The sequence below is a fragment of the Ciconia boyciana genome, chromosome 1 (assembly GCF_034638445.1).
Source record: "Ciconia boyciana chromosome 1, ASM3463844v1, whole genome shotgun sequence".
NCBI classification, from domain to species: domain Eukaryota; kingdom Metazoa; phylum Chordata; class Aves; order Ciconiiformes; family Ciconiidae; genus Ciconia; species Ciconia boyciana.
The window spans coordinates 216,314,206-216,330,789 of NC_132934.1; the positions used below are offsets into that span (position 1 = coordinate 216,314,206).

Sequence of the window (16,584 nt, forward strand, 5' to 3'; positions counted from 1 at the left end):
CCGCTTTATGGATCCTCTGCCAGTGGATGCCTTGTGGGTTTAACAGAGGGTCCAAATGCATATTGATGCACTCAGATTGTCTGAGTGTATTCTCTGTGATGCTGCAAGATGCCTGCAAGGCTTGGAAACAGTGTTGCACCGGGCAAGAGCTGGGCAGACAGTGATTTGGTGATGGGAGCATATAAACATGCTAATCATGCACAGGTTTTCTGGGCAGTCTTTTCAAAAGGGGTCAGAATTTGACCTCTCTCAAATACTGTGGGGTTGGAGGCAGCGAAATCCTGTTTCCCAGATGCTTTGGTTCTGTGTGGGTTGCAAGAATTGAAAGCGTCAGGTAATGCAGCGACTAGATACTTTGCAAATTTCTTGCAGGCTGGTTTTCTGAATGGACTCCTGGAAGAGAAAGAGGACTGAACATCCTCTGCTTCTCACTAAGAACTGCTTTAAACTGAGTCTGTCCGCATCTTTTTTCCAGACTGCGTGAAGAATTTATAATGCTTTCTATTATCAAAAGCAGAACTGGAAGAAGCAATCCTGTCCCTTACCAAAGATATGAACGCTGTGTTAAGGGACTTGGACACATTAATAACAACAAAATATTACTCCACCAATCTGTCCTCTGAAATAAAACATGTCAAGCAAATTGCTGTAACATTAGACTGAAACTTGGCAATTATGTTTGTGTGGCAATTTGATTCTGTTCTCCTACAATACCCCTGGGGAACATCCAACTGTAGCTCTGCTCTGATCCCAAGACTACCCTGTGAATGCCTCTGAACACTCACATGTACATGTTAAGCAGCAAGCTCTGACAGCGTGGTCTGCATACTTGTTAGAAAGCTTCAAAATCTGGTTTGCTCTCAGAAGGCTTTCCATTTGGGAAAGAAGAGCTGATACCATCCCAATTTTAACTCTGGAAGAGGAAGGGAAAATAAAAAGCTTCAGAGAACCAAGCTTTTGTCTAGGCTGTGGAGCCAGCTGGGTGTCTTGTTCTGGCTTGCCAGCCTGCCTTCTCATTTGGGACTCTTTCTGAGTGGTCAACAACTGCATTCCCTCTGTGAAAATAAAACTGCTTTCAGTGTGTCCTATGAATCTGGGTCTCCCATGACCATCCTCAGTCACAGTTGTCAAGATGAGTGCCTTACTGACCAATATAAATACACAATCTCCTGTCTTTGTCCTTTCACAGTCATCGTTTGAAAAGCTTTCCACTGCTTTTGCCTTAAAAATTACTTTTGAAGTTAAGGGTCCCTTTTGTGTTATTGACTATAAAGCATGCAAGATAATTACGGGACAATTGCTGTGTTAGCTGAGATACTGCAGTCTTTCTGGAGGACAAAACCCTGCTCCAAGCAGGAGCAGTTCAACTTCTCTCACTCAAACTCCAGGGGCCAGGGACAAGGAATTTCCTAGGTTTTCTACTCAGCAGTGACAGTGATATCTGTGTGGCTGCTGTTTATTACGCTGTAAGTAATAGTTTAATGGACTTGCATGCAATAAATTGCTATTTCGTGTTGGTATGTGGTTTTCAGTAGTATGTCAGAGAATTACTTATGCCTTTTAATTTGCATCATTCAAGAAGGCAATATTTTAAAAATGCAATTATGATATGAAGGGTTTGTGAACTGGAGGGCAGGCAGGCTTTTGCTTGTTCCAAAGATTTCCTGTCTAGAGAATGTAAGTCATAAACATGACAACTATGGGATTTTTTTTGCTCTCTCTCCTTTCCCCCTCCTCTCTCTCCCCCCCCCCCCCCCCCCTCTCGTCAGGCTTCTTTCCTTCTCCTGCATTTAGATAATCTTAAAGAATGACTAGTTTCAGGGTAAAATGCAAGCATACCAACTAATCTGTGGAATTCTTCTTGTCATTTGATAACTAAGTGCTGCTTTTAAATTGGAACCTGTCTTGTCTCTTCAGCAGTGTGTGTGCTTAGTTTGACTCTTGCTCCAAAATGAGTAATTTTTCAGTCCCTGAAAGACCCACTGTCCCTTGGCTATCTCTTAACTTTTTTTGTTTTGTTTGGGTTTTTTTCTGCTGGTTGTTGTCAAGGAGCTGCTGTGACAGCTAAAGAGGCTGTACCAAACCCTTACATACTGCGTCCCAGTTGCTGCATTGATTATTTACAGGCGATACGATCTGACTTGCACTGTAGGTGTTTATCCTGTCATGTGCAAGCTCCTGCTGCCTCCAGGGATCCAAATAAATGATCCGTTTAAGAATTAGATGCTGCAGACCCTGTGCTGTTGTCAGTGAAATCGGTGAGTTCAGTTTGGGCAGGATCCAGGCCCCCCGTTCAGAGCAGCGATACTATACAAAGCTGTTGGCTCGTGGAATACATGAACTGGCTGTTGCTTGGCTCGCCACAGGATAAAGGTCAGATTGGGTTGAACAGGGCTGATAGCCACATTTCCCTCTGGGGAAACGTTCAACTCGGGCATATAGTTAACTAGGCAAATATTGACCAGATAAGAGCGTGGAACAGGGATGTGAAAGACCATCAACCAGTAGCAGACTGGTTTCCTGAGCATCCATGCTGTTAGATCTGGGCACAAAGGCACCATGTGGGCCGCAATTGGCTCTTGGACCTTGATGCTTCCTGGCTCTAAACCCATCCACCTTGTCCCAGGTCACGCTGGGGGTGGCACTAGTTATTCTAGGGCTGTTCTGGAGGTATCTGTGGGAGAAGATGACAATTGGGGAGGTGGTGCTGGAAGGAGGTTCTAGAAAAGCATCTGCCTGTTGTTGGTGTTACTTATCTAATCACTGATAACAGCAGGGAACCAAATGTGGGGGATTATTGCACAAGTTCAGTGATGTCCTGGATGAAACTGCTTTGTGGGTTTTTTTGCTTTTAAAAGTCTGGTTTGTTTGGCATTGAGTAGCTTTTGGAGATGTGTTTTCAGTCACCGTACTTTTAAAATCAGCACGCTAAAAACCCCGTTAACGTGGAATTGCAATAATATGTGCATATGCAGCCACGTATTGGTTGGATTCAGTTGTTACAAAATACACCCTTGGAAACCTCATCATGGATGTTGTCTGCAAGTCCTTCACATTTCACCAATTTTCAGAAGCTGTCAGGTAGTCCTGTGTGGGAAGCGTTATAGGATGATATGGGACAAATCCTGAAATCCTAATTCGGGCCAAACTCCCACTGTTTTCAGTGGGTGGCTTGCTGGCATTAAGGCCAAGTACCCCTTAGCTATCACAGATGACCCTTCTGTCTTTTTGAAGTCAAGGAGACTGAGAATTGGTGCCTGTATCTTGTATTACAAATCAAACTGCAGGATTGCAGCCCTTAAAAACTCATACATGTGCTTGGATTTGTGAACAAGAAGTTGGTTAAATAAAAACATTTCCAGTAACTGTTCTTTAGATTCTCAGTAATGCTGGTGAACTGCCAGAGATCTGGAAACAGAAATTAGCTGGTGATTTAAAGCAGTGCATAAAGAAGACTCTCAATCTGTAGGTGAAACGCTGATGTTCTGAAAACTCTACTTTTCATAAATGGAGAAAATATAACCAGTTTTATTTTAAAATGAAAACTTTAATTTTTTTCAAAATATCAGCACAGATTTATTGAAACATTGTTCAGATAATTGATTTGGGTTTTATTTTTTTTTTTTTTAGGAAAATGTTTCTATGAAATGACTGCAACTTTTGTCAGAATATTGCTCTCCAGAGATACTGAATTGCATCTATTTTAGAGGTTAATAGTTTGGAAGTAGGTACCTGAAGGTCCTTACTGTCACCAAGTAGTTGAGATCATATGTTTTTCTGGCCTCTTCTGTCTGTGGAAGAAAATGTGTTTGTGTTGGCAGTGCTCAAAAAACCAAAAGAATATCCCAACAGTAAAAAAAGAAAAAGGCCCAAACCCTTTTAAAAAACGTTGCTGTGCAAACCTTGTCTGGCAGGAATTCTTCCCAGCCAATGTTAGAGCTCCTTTCCTCCACCTCAGTGGATCATCATCATTGAAGTCTGCCTGAACCCGTCTTGATGTCAGCCTTGAATGTTGTGCGAAGACAGCCTGAGAACTTGATCAACTGCAGCTGAGGCTCTGAAGCCTACGCTGTATTTTCTTCCTTCCCCACTTCCCCTTAGGTGGTCTCTGCCTATTCATGCTTCAAGCTAGGGAGGGCTCTTCTGTCCGATCATCTGGACTCCAAGGGGGAGGAAGGGTTTTCCCATCCCTCTGTGCCCCCCTTTACCCTCTGCCATTGAGTTTCCCATCAGGATTGCATACACAGTTCTCTCTTCTTTTTTTAACTGAGAATGTGTTTCTTATGGTACCTGAAGTTGCAGAAGTACCTGGAAGGGATTTTTTCATGCTGTGTGTTCTGCAGCTACCTGAAATGCCTTTCAGGTGATTGACTGATTGGAGGAGGGCAGAGCAAACAAGAAGTACTTGCACATTTTTTTCCCCTCTCTTGTGCCTCCAAGATCACAAATGAGGTCTGTGTGAGAACTGGGATGAGAGCTTGCGTCTCCCAAGTACCAGGACTGTACTCCACACCTTAAAACTGAAAATGAGGGTGTTGTAGTACTGAGCCCAACTCTTTCACTGATTTTCTGCTCAAGGTTGTCACTTAGCACTTATTTTGTCTTCATCACTAAACTGAGGCCTTGGATGCTGTTGACTAAAAACACTTGCTTCAGATAAGTAGTTTGGCTGATGTTGCATGTGTCTCTCCTTTAGAGCCTCCCCACTGCTTTTTGTGGCTTGTAATTGCAGAATTGGTGAGGTTGGCAGGAACCTCTGGGGATAGTCTAGTCCAGCCCCTCTCTTAAAGTGGTGGCAGCTGGAACAGTTTGCTCAGGGGCATGTCCAGTGGGCTTGTGAGCACCCCCAAGGATGGAAACTCCATGATTTTTCTGGGCGACGTGTTCTGTGGTTTGGTCCCACCCCCTCAGAAAAGAGGGTTTGTTTTTTTTGTTTTGTTTCGTGTTTTGTTTTTTTTTCCCCTCCTTATATTTAAATGGAATTTCCTGTATTTCAGTTTGCGCCCATTGCTTCTTGTCCTGTTGCTGGATACCACCGAGAAGAGTCTGGCTCCATCTTCTTTACACCCCCATCAGGTATTTATGCCCATTGGTAAGATCGCCCTGAGCTTTTCCTTCTGCAGGCTGCACAGTCCCAGCGCTCTCAGCCTCTCCTTGTATGTCAGATGCTCCAGTCCCTTAATCATCTTTGTGGACCTTTGCTGGACTCTCTCCAGTATGTCCAGGTCTCTCTTGTACTGGGGAGGCAGGCACTTGACCCAGCACTCCAGAAGTGTCTCACCAGTCCTGAGCAGAGGGGAAGGATTACCTCTCTTGACCTGCTGGCAGTGTCTTTCCTAATGCAGCCCAGATGTTGTTGGCCTTCCTTGCTGCAAAGGTGCTTTGGAGGCTCATGGTTAACTTGATGTTCACCAGGACTCCCAGGTCTTTCTCTGCACAGCTGCTTTTCTGCTGGTTGGCTCCCAGTCTGTGCTGGTGCCTGGGGTTATTCCTCCCAAGCAGCAGGGCTTTGCATTTTCCTTTGCTGAACTTCACAAGGTTGGTGTTGGCCCAGTTCTCCGGCCTGTCCATAACCCTCCGAGTGGTAGCACACCCATCCGGTCTGTCAGCCACCCCTCCCACTCTGTGCCATCACCCATAATCTTTTCTTTATGAAGAATCCAGAGCCCTATGTGAAGTGTTCAATGAATCCAATCTTTCAACAGTTCTTGAAAGTACATTGTCTGATTTTCCCCAGTGAACAGCAGAGATGAGGTAACTTCCCTAGCACTAAAAGAACATTAAATACTGCGCCTTGTAGTGAAGGACTTCATCATTATTATTTAAGACTTTAATTCCTTGAGTCTCTGACACTTCCTGCAATACCAGCTCATGCCCCATGCTAACACTGCTGTGTCACTATATAATGTTGCTTGTTGGCCAAAAGCTGGACAAGGAATGCTTGCTAGGGTAGGAAATCCATGGGGTCGGTAGGAAAGTGCAGTAGAATGAGAGAAAAATCCTATTGTAATTCAACAGTATTGCAAAGTGATTTTTTTTCCCCTAAACTGTGCCCCAGAGGAAATAGGGGCATCAACTGAAATTTCCTCAATGCTTTATCTGTATGCCCCTCCCCCAAAACCTACACCCTAGGCACAGTCTAAACCTCTGGGCTAACAGATGGTGTGGAGAGGGGGAGGGAGGGGGAACAATTTGCATCTAAATAGCTGAAATAAAAAAGGGTCATGTCCCACAGACCAGCCCCACTCACCTGCTGTTTAAATCCCCCTGAGAAACAGGCAAACACGCTTAGTTTTTTAACGTTTGCGTCAGCTGTACTTACTCTCTGAAGCATTCTGTCCTAGAAAAGCTGCAAGCCCGTGGATCTTGCTGGATGGATTGTGTTCTGGCCCCAAAATGATGAACTCCTAAGGATTTGGTTCTTTGAATGCAGTTGACAGCTGTGTCACTTTTGTTCAGCCCTCCCATCTGAGTGACTGCTGTTGGCTATCGTAATTAGGGCAAGCACTAATGGTGTAGAAAAGGTTCAAACCAAGTATTACCTCTTCCGTCAGCTTCATCCTCGCGTGGCCGCGTGAGTCAGATGTGCTCTTGCCATATGGTCCTGTGGCCTCATGCCGCGATATTCTGCACTGGGTTTGTGTGTGTAGGTGAGATGGGGTTTGGCCCTTGTTGACCACCAAGCTGCAGCACAGCGGTGATCCTGATCCTGCAGGACTGTGGAACCGTTCGGTGTTGGATGGCCGTGCTTTATCCTGCATACATGTGAAGCCAAGTTGCTCTGGCTTTCTGACTGTGTACTGTAAAAATTTGCCAGGTTAAACTAAGACCTTGCTGCTTTGTAATGATTTTCTCCTTGAATGTAAAGGTCTAAAAGTTGTTCTAACTGTTGTTCTTTTGGGGGTGGGAAAAGAAACACTCACCCACCACTTCTACATATTCATGGAGACTGCCCTGGGTCTACCCCCTGTCCTAGCAGCAGGGAGTGAGCTTTTGTCTCTTCAGGCAGACTTTCTCAAAGTTTAAGGCTGTGGAAGGCCTGCAGTAAGGAAAATCTTCCCACTTCACCATAATCACGTGATGGTATTGACACACTGAAACCATCCTACCTGATTTCCCACTGGTATTTGAGGGATGCAGGCAGTGGAGGAGGCAAGAGGGCTTCACAGCTGAAGTTTAGTCTTACTACTAAATACCAGGATGAGTGAAACCTGTTTCTACCCACCAGTTCCTTGGACTTCTAACACTCAAATGCTAAAAATAAATAACGTGAAGATATTCCAAGTGGTTCAGGAACTTGTATTAGTTACGTCTGTTGGCATCTTCTCCACCTCCCAATAAGCCAGAGGCATTTGGAGTTTGAGTTTGGCAGACCTGAGGGCTCAGCAGGATAAGGAGTGGTGAAGGAGATGGCTGGGGACCCACCACTGTCTTCTGTGTGGTGAACCGGTAGAATAAAACTTCTGCAGAGGAGGATTTCTATTTCTGGAGTTGGAAGACCTTGAATCTCTTCTTTCTTCAGCACAAGCCTGAAGGGAAATTGTGAGGTTAACCTTTTCTGAGCTGCCCGGCCCTGCCTCCCACAAGTGTCTTGGAAGAGGAAATGGGCTCAAGAAGTGTCTTCGTTTTCTTTTCTCGTTTAATTCCTAAGTGCATTTCAATATAGTGAGTGGTAGTGGCTGAATAACCTGTATGCGTGAGGTCCACATGGATTTGGGCAACAACCTTGTTTATATGCCTCTGGGGGGTTGGTTTATTTATTTTTTAAATTAATAGGAATTCCGGTTAGTAGAAACGAGATCCGGTGTATGCATACTTACAGAAGTAACTAGGCAATGTGTAACACTAAATTATATGAATTTAGAGCTGTCTATTGTGCCTTATAACTTTTTACAGACTTTTTTTTTATTACTTTATATCACTTGCAGATAATTATGTTTTATAAATGGTCATATGATGCATACTCACTGTCCAGGAGTAAACAAAATAGGTGAGTTACTTGGGTGGCGCAAGTTATATGCGCGCACACATACACCCGTGTGTGTATATGTATGTATATGTGTATGTACATATGTTTATACGGCACACTCTCTACTGTACTACATACTGTACCTCTGCCCTCTGCCATACTCTCCTTCTGCCATCTTCCTTTGGACCCCAGTTCAGTGACACATGCAGGTAACTGGCCCTGGCAGCTGTGCTGGCTTGTGCTGCTGCTGTCTCCTACGGATAAAATGCTTGTTATGCAGTAGGGCCCCACAGAGCATGTGAGAGCAAATCCAGAAATGAAATATGATTTTTGAGACATTTATTTTCTCTTTTTTTTTTTTTAAAATAAATTCACATAAACTGTGCAGCTGTAGAAGAGGTGCGTGTTACTTTTTGACAAAGGAGGCAAAGGATGGAAATACAAGGAAATAAGATGTGCCCTTTGAGGCGATGTTTGCAGGTAGGGGAGTGAAGAACAGGAAAATTGTATTTGTTGGCTTGAGTTGTATGCTTCTTTTATTTTATTATTTTTCTTTTCATTTCTTTTTTTAAGTGGCTTAACAAGCGACTGACTGACATTGGAACGTTTATTTCTCTGTCTTCCTGGGTTCTCCAACTGGGAGAGGAACTTGGACAGAAAGGACCATTCTAGTAGTTTTCAGTGTTTTTTTTCAACCACTTTCTGGGTGCGGAACTAAAAGATTAAAAAAAGATGTGCTGGATTGGAAGCGTGCCTAAAGCAATCTTTGGGATAATAGGATTATTTGACTGATTTTTAATTAAAATAGAATTCTAACTAGATTGTTTTGAGCATACATTCAGCTCTGGTTTGTCGTTATTGGTCTAATTGCCTCCTAAATTAGAGATACCAATATTCTAATTCACCCTCTCCCTCTGAGGACACTGACATTAAGAGTGAGTGTGAAATGCTATGTAAATGGTATACAGGCATGCAAGATAGAAAACAGTCCTTAAAGGCATTAGCCAAAACTTAGGTCTTCTCTTTACCTGTGATGTCTTGACAGAGAGAGTGATGAATTGCTATTTTTTTGTGTTTGTTTATTTCTCTGTCCTGACAGGTCTTTTAAACGCTTAGAAATGTGGTCTGAGAAAAATGCCAATAATCACAGCCTTTGAGGAAGGAGCAGTTAATGAATTTCCAAGGAAATGTCCAGAATACAGATGCTCTGTGGGGGAGAGAAGGTTAGGAGCCAGTGGAGCAGGGGCTGGAGACAGTACATCATCTCGGATCTAGATAGAAGCCGTCTGCTGATAACATAAGATATTAAAAAGACAGACTTGTGGGCTGATTTGCTCAGGGCTGCTTTTTGAGAGCCCATTTCAAAAAGTCATGATTTGGGATTTGAAGAAGAACACTTCTGTTTGAGATATCTCGGTTCAGCTTTGTCAGAGCGAAAGCATTAGGTTTTTGCAGATTTTTATTTGTGTTAAGGATTGAAACCTTCAGGGAAAGTTTCACCTATGGGGATGTAAATTCAAACCATGTTAGAAGATTAAAGAATATATATTAGGCTCAAATCCAACTTCTATTTTTAAAGCTAAAAGGGACCTAGCACAAAGGCAGGCCACAAATTTGGATGTCTGTTTTATAATATTTTAATGGAGCAACAAAGAGTGATAAAACTTTGAGGCTTTTGTTAAAGTAGAATATTTAAGCTCCTCAGATAAAACTAGATATACACCAAAGAGTGTTCACAGAAAAACAACAGTTATTTCCAGCCTGAAGTGACTTTTCTTAAAAATAAAAGCAGCCAAACGTGCGTATCTTGGGAGGCTGTGAATCAGCACCTGCAAATACCAGCAGTATGAGAATAACCAGGAACGAAGGAAAACTCAGCTCAAAGGAAACGACTGGAAAGAAAAAGTGGAAGGAGCAACCTCATACTTGCAAAGGAGACAGTTCACTTAAGCCATCAGGTCATTCTCTGTTCTGGAGTGATTTGCAGGATCTCCTTTCCTGCAGCCAGTGTATTTCACTTCACCGCATCCCTCTGCAAGGAGTGTAAGAACAGGAAGGGGGGAGTTAGTGCAGGTTGTGCCTCAGTGGGCGTATGAATGTGAGCTTCAGTAAAGAGGGAGGCAGTGCTTACACAAGGCAGGGTGTAAATGCCATAAAGCAGATGGGGCAAAATTGGTTTGGGAAGTGCAGCCCCATGCATTCCTCCTGGGTATGCTTGGGAACCAACGCTGAGATTTCTTGTGGGCTGTGAAATAGCTGTTTCCAAAACTGACTGCCCTGTTTGTATCTGAGTTTTATAGCAAACAGAGCTGTTACTGTAAAGGTGAGACGTGAAATTGTAGTGTGCTAGCTACGGAATTTAAAAGACCTCATTTTGCACTCTGTTGCCTTGGATTTACAATAGGAGAGAGAGGGAGTGTGGGCAGGTAACCTGGGGTGGATGCTGGAATGAGAATTGGTTTGATTGCCGGAACACTGAGGAGGCTTTAGAGTTACGGGTAGGTAGCAGGAACCTCTACGAGAGGTTCACATGCTGATGACCTTAGTGGGAAGTTGCTGTGGGACTTCAGCAAGGTGACTTACAGCGATGGCAGGGAATACTGTACTGAACAAAATGCCTTGACTCGTACGGCTTCCTAGAACATCAGTCTTTGGTTGTTGTCTTCATTTTGGAAATCTGGGGAGTTTTGGCTAGCACTTAAAAAGGTACAACACTCTCTGTCTATAGAGCTTCTGGGCTGCTCAGTAGTGACCGTCAAATGATTTTTTAGCATTTTAAGTACAGAGGCGAGATGCAACCAACCTGACAAAGCAGTCTTGAGATGAATAACACATGCATACTGCAGTCCATCCATCAGTGAAATCCAAATTCTGCTGAATTTGCAGTTCACATTGTTGCTAATTTTATGATGTAGATGCTCGTCCACTGGGAATTGGATTGAAAGAAGCAAGTTGCTTGCTGCAGATGCTGACAGGGCTGCGTATAGGAGCTCCATCAGTCTCCACTGGATTGGGGTTTGTGGCTGCAGCCAATGTTGCTGCTTCGTGAGAGAGAATGAGGTTTACATAGGTAGCAGTGAAATCCATGTGTCCTACTTAAAGCTGCTCAGGTAATTGTGGCAAGAACACAGGCTAAGAAGATCCATGCCCCAGAAAGACTTGCACAAAGATGTTGAGGAAAACCTTGCCTACTATTTCTGGTCCTGTTATTAACTCCTACTCCTAATTACATAGTGCCTTAAAATGGGCCTGCTACTGTAATAAGTGATGTTCTTATATCTCCTTTTATTCAATGAAGTAAAAATAGTTCACTTAGTTAAATAAAGCCCATGAGCCAAGTGCTAATGCAGACTTGTGTCATAATATATTGCAGAAACAGCAGTTCTTTTGTACCAGTCCTACAGAACTTTCTTTTCTCTACTGACATACAGTAACTATGATTGGGATCCGAGTACGTTATGTGATAAAAGGCCTGGTGGTACCTCCTAAAAACAAACTACTGCTCATTAAATTAAATGATGATGATTCTTAATGGACTAGTGAATGCTCTGCAGTCCATTTGGTACAAGTAAGGAAGTCTCAGAACGCGAGACCTTGCCACTGTATACCCGCTACGCTTACTTCTGTACATACTGGGATTATAAAATAGGTACGGTAGGGCATTTTGCTAGATGGCATATAATTAAAAATACAGAGCTGATGCTCTACCAGCAAAGGAGGCTTTACTGTGAAAGCTCATTAGGTGGAAACCCTAAGCTACAGTAGGCTTTTTCATTTTGCCTTTTAAATGAACTGCTTTTAGAGCATTACATGTATCATAATTGAAGGAGTAATCATTGCAAACTTGAAGCAGATTTATGTGCAGTTCTCAAATTGTTAGTCTTTACTGATGCTAAATTAGCTCTTTCAGTTCTGGGTATTTGACTGTGCTTTCCTTGTCTCTTAATTCAGTTTGTCTACAAAAAGCTCATGTTTGATGTAGAGCTCATTCTGTCTTGGGAGAATTATTCATTCTTCCTCTTTCCCTAGCTTTGAAGAAGAACCAAAACTTTAACGAGGCAATGTGAAACTGAAGCAATCTTTGCGATTTCCTTTAATTGAAAACTACTGCCAGTATGAAAATCCTGGCTAGCAATTAAGAGAATGTGACAGCTTTGCCAGTCGTTACATAAATACTAGGGAGCACAGGGCTTCCTACTGTCGTTAGCTGCAGTGAACACAATGGAGCTATACACAGGAGCGAGCGCTACGCTGATGATAAATGTTTGCATTTCCAATTAGCGCTGAACTGTTGCGGCATTTCCCCCTCAGTCTAATTGAAGCTCTTGGATGGCTTCATCCGCTAACGATGCTTCTCTTGTCTTCTTGCTCTTTAGTTTCCCAGGCGAGAAAGGAGTTGGATGAATTTTGCTCCTGAGAACATCGGTTTCGTCTTTGCAGGTGTCTCTCTTGGTGTCTCTTCTCCTCAGAAAAACTCAACTTTTACAGGTTAAGGCAAACTTTCTGCTATGTACATACTGTGGCTTTTTGCTAACCACTGCGTTATGGTGTCCTCTGTGCATGTGGGATGTTGTTGACTTGACCTGACAATGTTCTAGTTTTCTGACATATTTCTTACCCCTGCCCCCATTGCTAAGCGGCAAATGTCACATCTCTGCATTTAACAAGGTGCATGCATACATGCTGCGTTTTCGCAAATACCTATGTGTATTTAAAACATGAATACATTGTACTGGGAATTATTCCACATTAGGGGATAGCTGGGCTTAATTCTGAGCCCTGTGCTCTATGTTCATCTTCTGGATTGGAAACTTTTGAATGGAAAAATGATTAATGATTCAGCTGCTTTCAGTTGCTGTTGCTGCTAATGTGCAGTTTGGACTTAGAGCCAAGTAACTTAGGTGAAGAGTAGTGGGGGTGTGTTTAACTGTGTGTGTTAATATATTTTCTTTATGCTGCAGCTAGTCATTTCCTCTGGAACACAGATTTCCTCCAGGAAACCTGCTTTAATATGGGCTTTGGGTATGCTTTAACATAAGAGGCCTTTATTTTTCCCACCCTGCTTAGCAAGCTCTGACTCCAGTCACTACTCTGACTTGTGCGGTTGAAGCCCTGCCTTCCTGTGAGCAAAAGTGGAACCAGAGCCAAGACTGCTCCATGCCGCGCTGTAAAACGGAGCCCGTACTGACATCTGCAACAGCGAACTTGCTTGTTCAGGCATGTAGCTGGGGGAGGGGAGACAGCACTTCTGGAGATGAGGAAATAAGGAGGAGGATTTGTGGGCTGAGAAGTTTTAAAAATTATACTCTTGGTTCCTTCTGTCTCAGCTTGGATTTTCTTTTTTATTATTATTTTTTTTTTAAATATGGATGCAATTTATTTCTCTTGGGCAGTTTAAAAGCACTGTTAGAATGGGGTAAGCGCTCAGTCAAAATGAGCAGGCTGCTGCCCGGGGATGGGAGCAGCTGGAGCTGGTCTCTGCACCTCTCAAAGCTTGAGCTACCCACCTGGAGCACAAGTGAGGTGAGTTTATCGTGTACTCCTGGCACTTGGGCATAGCTGGCATTGACTGCGAAATGGTTGTTGTTTAACACTGCCAGTTATTAATGAAACAACCAAAGCTAAGTTGCAGCATGGCAATTTAAGCTGGCATTGCCTCTGCAGTTTTGGATTCAAGCCTAATCTGGTGGAAAGGGCTTGACCTGCCTCGGCGCTACTGAAACCCTGGGTCTGTCTGGGCTGCTGTCACAGCGGTCATGCATGGGTCCACACCATGGAGGCTGGCGAAAGCTGGGCCTTGATTATTTAAAACAAAACAGAAAAAAGCTTCCTTAACTTGAGTGAAAGGAGAACTCTGCTCTGTTGCTAGGAATCAAGCGGTTATAATTAGTCTGTTCTTCTTCAGAAGCATATCTGTGCGGTACGATGGGTTAGCACATATATCTGCCCAGGAAGAGATTTTGCAGCTCTCCTGCCCAGCAGTAGTGTCTGCTGTGCTGGTGTCCATGTCCTCCTGCAAAATAAGGGCTGGGGAATCCCACCTGGCAGTTCTTGCATATAGCCCAAACAGTTGGGGTTGAATTAAAGGCTTTTTTTGAACGGACCCTCCAGTCTTTTGGCTTTTAAAATTCCAAGCCTTGGAGTCCTCCAGCATTCCTGTTGAGTTGTAACTGGTCAGTCATCCTTTATGTCTAGCACTGTGGAAATAAGGCTGGCAGCAGAGCAAGACTGCAACCAGTAGTTGGCCCTCTGCCATGAGAGTGTGTCTCCCTTCCTCCTCCTCCATTTAGAAGAGAATGTGGATGCATTCTTTTTCTAAATGTGTACTTATTTTTAGTGATTATTGTTTCATTTGATTTAGCGATTTCATCTGCATCCCTAGGTGTTGGCAGCACCTGCAGGGGTTTAACAGGTAAATGCTAAAGATAGATGAGCAAACACTGCTGTTTTGTAATTCTTTATTTATTAGAACTTTATGAAAACCTGGGGTTTTTTTTAATTCACATGTAAATGTTGGGTCTGGGCTGATGCTTTGATCGCCCTTGACATTTTTTTGGGTAATTGGCCGACTTGCACAGCACAGAGATGTGCAGTAACTGGCTGGGGAGGCAGCTAGATGCTACAGTTACTGTTTTTTTTTAATCACCTCTACATGTGACCGTCTGTCGTCCCTCGGGGCATGCGTGTTGCTACTGCCCTTTTCTGTGACAGCATGTGTCCCAGATCCCATCTGCTGTGGGGTGGGAGGAAAAGGACACCTCTTGCCTCTTTTTCAGGTGGAATATATGTGGGGTGCCTTTCCTTCAATGTGAGACCGTGTTTGAAACTTAGTCCCGTGTAAAGTAATAAAGAAAAAACGAATGGATGTCTTTTCCTCCTGTGTCGAAACCCACCTGGTAAACTGTTCCGTTAATTTTCTGCTGGGATTTGGATGAAAGCGTGGCACACAGGGAGGGAATCTGCTGCTTGCAATGTGTTTGAACAGAGCAGGGGATGGCCCCTGCTCCTTCCCATCGGGGCAGTGCCAGGAGGAAAAGGGAGATTTTAACTTTGTGTGCCCATGAGCAGTCTCTAGCCATGGGATGGAAGGATGCAGGGATACCTGTGCAGAGGTAAAACGCTTGTTCTGATCAGGATCAACTCAATTAAAGGCCAAGATTTCTGCCTTTTTTGTGAGCAAGACACCCTTTCCTCACCCTGGCAACAACAGAAAGATAGCATCTTGGAAGAATGTGAGATATCTTTCTGGTAGTAGGCAGAGAGGGAAAAACAGCTGCTGAGCATCTCCCTCCCCCCTCTCTTGTTTAATACGGTTTATTCATCTGTAAGTGGTAGTGAATAACTTACAGCTACTGTCTTGCCAGACTGCATGAATTATAGATGGCTCTTTTATGAGTTTTCATGTTGACTCCAGCAATTAGTATGAGTTGGACATAGTTATCTTTATGGCATCTACTGTAGCATAGGTTTCAGCTCCTCTGACTTTTTAATTGCTTTCTGTTTTAGCAATCAGTCATCTGCCTGTCTTGCTAAAGAATGCAAAGAAAACACAACCAGCTTGATAGAAACTTATAGTTCAGCTTGGAGCATCAGGTTTGAAATGATGTGGTTTACCAGCAGGAAAAATGACATAAATAGAGGATCTTTGTTCTCTCTCTTTTTTTTTTTTTCCCCCTTTCGTGTGTGTTACACACAGTAGCACCAGAAGGCTCCACATATGTTGGGGTCCCACTCTGCTAGATGAATGGCTCAGGAGCCTGTGCCTGTATTACAGGAAAACTACAGGCATAAACTTAATCATTTTGAGCCATATCTACTTAATGCAGATCAGCAGACCTGCGTGGATCTTTGCACGCCTGTGTACTCTGAACTCTTGGATGCCGCTGTTGGCACCTGTGGGTGCTGTCTTCTGTTCAGTACCTCCACTTGCTCTGTCTTGAACTGCCAAGTGGTTTCCTGAGTCTCGTCTCCCCTTGTGCGTGGTTGTCTGTCACTCCTTCCTGTCTGCAGAAGTGTTTTGTAGGTGTGAGAGGAGAGTTTGTCAGGTCTGCTGCTCTCTGTTGAGACTGGGGTAATCTAATTTAGCTAATGGGCATCAAAAGTTGATGGAGAGGGGCAGGGAGCATTTGAAGGCCACTGTAACTTGACTTACAGCAGTCACAGGTTGCAGTATGTAATAAAACTTTTCATAAATACTGTGTGCTGAAACAACTTGAACTTTCAGTACTCCCAAATGGCTGTAGAAACAATAGTCCTACATCATGGCTATGCCTTCCTAGTGGTATCTGTGGGGTTTGTTTTAAGTGCTGGTATTTTAATATATATAGTAGTTGAGAATAATTGTGTCTACAGCTAAAATGTATTCCCTCATCTCACTCCGGTTGAAAAGTTCATGTGCTGTTTCATTGCTTCCACTGTTCACTTAATCATACCGTGGAAACGTAAGATTAATTTCTCAAAGCAGAGTCGTGCTGGTGTGAAGAAGGAAGTAACTTGGTCCGGTGACACTTGCATTCCTGTTAGGATGGATTGTGCCGAGCAGAGTGACTCACTTCAATGTCGTAGTGCTGATGTTATGCCGGCTGGTGAAGCAATTGCCTGGCGCTCTGAATTTG

At 43.5% G+C, this 16,584-nt stretch overlaps 1 protein-coding gene across 15 annotated transcripts in view; it reads left to right on the forward strand.

Annotated features, from left to right (window-relative positions):
• PAK1 (p21 (RAC1) activated kinase 1) overlaps window positions 1–16,584 on the forward strand; it is a 75,054-nt gene that overhangs the window by 23,918 nt on the left and 34,552 nt on the right. For 4 of the 15 annotated variants that reach the window (XM_072850858.1, XM_072850856.1, XM_072850857.1 and 1 more), the window contains exon 2: window positions 12,346–12,457. The exons of 3 other annotated variants lie outside the window; for them this stretch is intronic. The gene's annotated coding sequence lies outside the window, so the exon portion shown is untranslated. Of the gene's footprint in view, window positions 1–4,997; window positions 5,077–12,345; window positions 12,458–13,048; window positions 13,187–16,584 lie in introns of those variants that run through there. 8 more of the 15 variants (XM_072850853.1, XM_072850852.1, XM_072850854.1 and 5 more) reach the window with 4 other exon arrangements.